The sequence below is a fragment of the Ambystoma mexicanum genome, chromosome 1p (genome assembly GCF_040938575.1).
Source record: "Ambystoma mexicanum isolate Mex_15411 chromosome 1p, UKY_AmexF1_1, whole genome shotgun sequence".
NCBI classification, from domain to species: Eukaryota; Metazoa; Chordata; class Amphibia; order Caudata; family Ambystomatidae; genus Ambystoma; species Ambystoma mexicanum.
The window spans coordinates 492,288,042-492,294,650 of NC_090921.1; positions in this window are offsets into that span (position 1 = coordinate 492,288,042).

Consider the following 6,609-nt stretch of genomic DNA (forward strand, 5'->3'; position numbering starts at 1 on the left):
ATAGTTTTAAGAATGTTTCAGAGTTGGCCGGACAATGAATTCTTGTCCCGGAAAGCACTATGGGCTAGGTTGACTACCCTTCTGTGTCTTATTTCCTGTAAAAGAGTCTCGGACGTGAGAGCGTTAGAAACAAACAGAAAGTCTTTTCCCCCTTCAGGGGTAATATTTTTTATAACAAGGAGAACTAAGACGAATATTAAGTCTGTAGAATACATGGCCTTCCCAGACAAGCCTAAGCTGTGCCCAGTTAGGTGTTTGAAAGTGTACGAGCGGAAAGCGAATGAAGTGAGGCCCGCGGGTGTGAACCAGCTATTAATAGCAATTAGGAAACCTTTTAGAGCAGTAGCATCAGCCACCTTAGCTAGATGGGTCAAGTGGTGCATGGCCGAGGCAGGAATAGACGTACAACAGTTCGGGGCACACTCTACACGGGGTGCAATGGCATCGTCCGCCTTTTTGGCAGGGGCTCGTTTGGAAGATGTCCTAAAGGCGGCAGACTGGTCTAATGAGGAGACCTTTAAGAGTTTCTATTTTAGACCAGTGGAGCGAGTAGCATCGTTGGTGGTAGGTAAGCTTTAAACGAGCATAATCTGAGCCTCCGAGTCTTGACATAGAATACAGATTTTCCACACATTCGTTACAGAAAGTCATGATTCTATTAAAGACTCGAAGGCGAAAGATTATTCCACCCAATTTCAATCGCTACGGTGTATGTAATTTTATCATGCTGTAATAATGCAATTTGTTGGAAATATGCAATTTTGTCTTGATTTATAATGGTATTGCTATGCGATTGCCCACCCGTCTATGAAGGAATTTCTAACGATTTATGTTTGTTTCAGGAGCGGAACAGAAAACGACAATTTGAAAAGTTTGGCTGAAGCAAGTCGCCTACCGGTTGGGGCGCGAGTTTGTCGGTGCAGCGAAAGAAAGAGGAAGGACTTCAGAGTTATGGGATGTTATAAGGGAGAAGTGACACTGATTGGAAGAATGGATCACATGGTTTTGCTTATCCTATGGAAAACGAACTACAAAATTACTGGGTTTCGTTGGACTTTGTAGTTTTATTGGTTTTCCATGTTTATTTTGTTTATATGGTTGCTGCTCGAGTTAGTAAAGAGAAGTCAGAGCATAATCTTTCGCCTCCGAGTCTTTAATAGAATCATGACTTTCTGTAACGAATGTGTGGAAAATCTGTAGTGTGCAGGCTCAGCGATAGCAGCAACACCAAACGGCAACTCAACACTAACAGTCTAGTCACCGCAGACCCTCCTCTTTTTCCGGTGCTCTGATCCACATTCGAATAAAACATTTAAAAAATAAATGTACGGTCGTTTGAGCGCTCTACGTTTTTTAATCCATTATATATTTGATCATGTGTGGTCATACCTGCCTACATTTGAAAATCAAAAACAAACACTGAGAATTATGCCCCACCCATAGCCATACAAGACCCCGCCCAGTTACACACGGCTCCGCCCACATGTCAAAAAGGTAAACTATTCAATGTGTGATCGGCTATGTGCACAAAACGGCATCAAATTTAACTGCACTAAAAAAACGCATTTACCATTTTTACAGGGCACTTTTACATATGGAACCATTACACTAATCCAGATAAAGGCATTTGTCCTAATATGTGCAAGCAGGTCTTTTTAGCTGCATGCAAGGGGAATTACAAACATCATTTTGAAATGTGTACCCACACACCATTCCATTCGGAGACGGCCTTCCAGCCTCTTTAAGTTGATTCTGGGAATATACCCCTGGTTTTCCGTTATAACTACAAGACTACAAGTCCCAGAATGCAGTTCAGTCATTTCACACTGGCATGTGTTGTGGTTCTTCCCGCACCTCAGCGGGTGTACGTGAGCCCCCTCATTCCACATACCTCACTCGGACACGTCCGTGTGGTTCGGGCTCCCCATTCACTCTACGCAGCCGGGAACGCCCCCTTGATTTATTCTGCATGCAGCGGAGTGCAACATCACTCCGCCGCTGTCATGATTCCTGCCCCTCATGTCCCCAGCCCTCCAAGATGTCAGGCTGGAGCCAGGCCATGATCACCTACATGGCCCTCAAGGGCCTCTCCATCCCTCCAAAGACCCACTTGGAGTCAGACTTGGCGCTTGTGGCACCAGACTCACTCACTCCCATAGGATAACATTGGGGATTGGACTTGTAGTGCATTAGTGGGGACAAGATGGATGCCCCCACATATTTCGGTTCCCAGAACTGCATGTGCAGTCTAGTCTTTTGGGTGTGGTTCAGCCCAGAGACACCTGGGATACCCAGAGACTATTTAAGCCACGCCCAGGCTGAGAAACATGCTTTGTGTTTTCTGCACCTGCAGCGTGACACTCACCGGGTTTGGATCGGTCTCCAGTAGGCCTGCATCTTTCTTCTGCGCTCAGCTCCTGCAAGAACAAGAACACTGTTAGGAACAGCCTTACCTTGCGGCGCTTCGGCCCATCATTCATCGCTTCTTCTGTTCTGCGGGCATCTTCGGCGGAGTCATTCCCATCCCGGCACACCGTTTGCTAGGGAAAAGAACAGAAAAATGGCATTAGTAAGCATTCAGCAAATCTTCGCTTATTTTTAAAGACTGTACGAGCTTCAAACGCTTACCTGAATCCCAGCCGCTCTGGGGGAACTCTGTCTCCGGAACTTCTCATCCATCTGCAAGAGGGAAAAGACACTCCAGGTTAGCGTGGAAACATCTAGAGGCGCCACATACCACGCTTACTCACTGCATTTCTTCTTCATAACCGGCATCCACGCTGAAAACATTGCGGCACCTAAAAGACACAGAAAAATAACTCAGTTCAATACAAATACGAAAGGGTCGCATCGCGCTCTCACTCACCTTTAGCGCTACTCATCTCAGCAGCACGTCGCCATCCCCGGACGCCGGCCATCATCTAAGGAAGGAAAGGAACGAAGTTAGACAACTGTTCAAAAGAATCATACTTACCTGTCAGACTCTTGCCAGTGAAGTAACTAGGCAGCAACGAGCCTGCATCAATCAACGCGCCCCTGCGCTGAAAGCAGGACGGAGAGCACACTTTCCAAGAAAACAAGGTGAGCTGTGGATCAAAGGGAAGGGTTGGACCCCGGGGAAGAAGGGGTTCAAGCACAAAGAGACAATAGGGAGTTAAACTCTACCAATTCTGTGTTTCAGGCCCAGTCTCCAGTCGAGTAGACTCCAGGGAAGGGTTCAAGGTCATAAGAGGTCAGAACAGGCTGTGTGACGTCCCTGTGGATACCAGGTGAGCGTTACAGCCGCGTGCGTGCAGCCCTTAAAGGGGCAGCATCACACTCCTCCTTTTTCATAACAAAATAAAAAAAATGAACAAAGGATAACTATCTATCACACAATTAACTTCACTGCAATCAAACCCAGGAGCCCCTTTAATAGCAGCCACCCGGGTCCGCCGGACATTCAGGACTCCCACTCACATTATTTACTCTAACACATAATCGGTGAGACGGGCAGGTTTCCCTCGCCCAGTCCTCTGGGGGTACCTCCTGCCAACGTCTCTACTCGGAGTCCCTTCTCCAGCTAGCTCGCGGGCTGGGGATCCTGGCAGGCACATCGGGCCACCGCCCTCGTCCGGTACCTCCACCACTTGCCCAATAGGCGCCAAGTCAGTTCTGGGTTCTTCTAGCCATTTGAAGAAGCTGGCATTTCTTGTCACAGAGGTGTTTCTATTGGAGGCGGTCACCATCGACCATTTTACTGCCACCACGTCCAAGGGTTCCGGCTCATAGGTCAAAGACAACTTCCCTTGAGGGTGTCGGTTTCTCACCAGCACCTCGTCCCCGGGCGCCAGTCTCTGGGGTCTCAGTCCTCGCCGTAGTTTCTTCTGTGCAGTTCTCTCACAGCGCTCTCGCTCAACTTCCTCATTGTCGACCACAGTGGGCTCCCGCTCACCAATTTCTGGCAGCAGATCTCGTGGGCACCGCTGGAACATCACCTCAACTGGGGCCGCCCCCGTAGATGTATGGGGCATGGTTCGGTATGCCTCAGGAATTTGTACAGCGCCCTCTCCAGGCACTTGCCTTCCCCTTGTGCGATGCGAAACACCTTGTTGAGCGTCCGCATCGTCCTCTCCGTCTCCCCATTGACTCTCGGCCACAGCAGAGTCACTTTGCAGTGGTGCACGCCGTACTCCATCAGCCCAGCAAAGCTCTCGCCCTGGAAGGGTGGGACGTTGTCAGAGCATAACATCCTGGGAAGTCCGTGAGTGGTGAAGATCTTCTCAATCGCCACCACCACCTTGTCAAAAGCCCCCGACTCAATGAACTCCACTTCCGGATAGTGGGACCACTCATCCACTACAACCAGGAAGTGGGCGGCCCTTGACGTGGACCCAAAGTCTGCATGGACTACTTCCCACGGTTTGGTCCCTCGCGGCATGGTCTCAATTTCAGGCTCCCTCTGGGCGGGGGACGCCGCGTGGCACCAAACACAGGACGCCACAAATTCTTCTACTCTCTGCTCACTGTCCAGGAACCAGACTTTCTGACGTAGGTGTGGTTTGGTCTTCGCTGCACTTTGGTGTCCTTGATGGACCCGCACGATCATCTGCTGCGTCCGGCTCTGTGGGATGACGATGCGGTCTCCTCTTAGCAATAGGCCACTCTCAGAGAAGGTCAGCTTCCCCCGCATTCTCCACAGTTGTTCCAGTGTGGACTTGGCCTCCTGGGGTCTGGCCTCCAGAGAGTCTATGATCATCCGCCATGAGTCCTGCTGGATGGCCGCCTTGAGTATCCGGAAGCAGTCATCCTCCGCCGATGCTTGTTTGAGTTCTTTTGCCGGCACAGAGTTGGGTGTCGCAGCCTCCACCACGAGCTGCACATGTTCGTCGGCCTCCTCAGCACACGTGGACGGCACCCCACCAGTGCCCTCTCGCGGGTGTCTTCAGAGATAGTCTGCAGCATTGTTACCCCCAGGCCTGTACACCAAGGACACCCCATATTCTAACAGGGCCAACATCCAGCGTTCTATTCTAGCCGGAGGTTTGGATGATGACCACGCCAGTATCAGCAGCAGTGGTTTATGATCTGTGACCACTGTCACAGGTCGTCCTAGGACATAGAGTCGAAAATGGTGGCAGCCCCATAGCACGGTAGAGCCTCTCGCTCAGTGTGAGAGTACCGTTGTTCAGTCTCTGACAGAGCTTTGCTGGCATAGGCGATGGGGAGAACTTCTTGATTCGTATCATTCTGCGTCAGAACTGCCCCAGGCCAAACGGACTAGCGTCCATGACTATCTCGGACTTCAGGGCGGGATCGAAGAACGCCATTATGTCCTCCACCGTGAGGGCTCCCTTGATGTCATCAAAGGCTGCCTGCTCGAGTGGTCCCCACTGCCAGTCCATGTCCTTTTTGGTGAGAGCCCTGAAGGGCTCCGATCTTGATGCCAAGTTCCTGATGAAACGGCCACAGTACGTGACCATTCCCAAGAAACTCCTCACTTCCGAGACATTATCAGGGGCTTGAGCATCCACAATGTCTTTCACCTTGCGCTGAATGTATGTGAGAAGTAAGATAGGTAGTATGTCTGGGTTAGGTAAAAACATTGGTTAATTCTGGGAAGGGAATTCATAATAGGTTGTTGTACTTAACCTCCCTTTTACAGAGTCAGAGTTCCCCAAGTCATCATGGAGGTATTGAAGCTGCTCACTGATTGGTGGAGTGAAGGGCTTCAGGGCAGCACTAACATTCTAAACTGCTTTTCATTGTTCGTTCCCTAGCAGGAAGGTCCTGCTTTTGTTAAGTTCCTGGTTCTAGGCCCAATTTGAAGTTTTTATGAGAAGACTTGGCAGAGAGATCCTTGAAATCTGCTTTCCAGTTGATTAAAGACTACGTGGGACAGGCAATGCTGTTAATCTGGAGGGAGCGCAGAGTTTGTTTCAAGTGGAAAGAGGATTACCTTTCCATCAAGTTTCTTATCTTCATTAGGTATCTACTGAATTAGGTATTTAGGTTGCTGCAGAGAGTTTACATCTTAAAGACATTGTCAAGTGTTAGTTAGCTGGAAATCAACTCTACTTACTAAGAAAGACATTCTGTAAAATACATGTTGAATGAATACTGAGCCTGACAAGTGAGCTGCATGCAAAGAATCCTTGCAAGTAGAAGTCATGCTGGCTTACAACAGTGTGGAAATGTGTGGTTAAAAAACTGTGAATGAAAGAAGACATTCTTACCTGCATGTTTTTAAAAGAAAGAAAGACAGTGCAAGAGCAACGGGGTTAATTGATACTTTAAGAACTCTACTGCGAAACTTTCAAAGGGAAGTGAAAGACGCTATGTCCAGGGTTGATTACAGGTGTTGATCTGTTAATTCATGAGTTGAGATCTGGGTTTTGCTGGCTGTGCTTTCACTTACACGCAAGACAGGAACATGATGGAGTTGGAATGTCATGTAGTCACCTTTTGAGAGGATAAGGTGGTTTTCTGCAATTTGGAACTTAACTTCCCTTCAAAAGAATCCAAGTCTAATTGCAGGATACTTACAAGTGCAAATAACATCCTCCAAGTTGTTAATGGAGGGTTAACAGGTACTGATCCTATGAAATAGTTTTGGATAATAGACTTTGA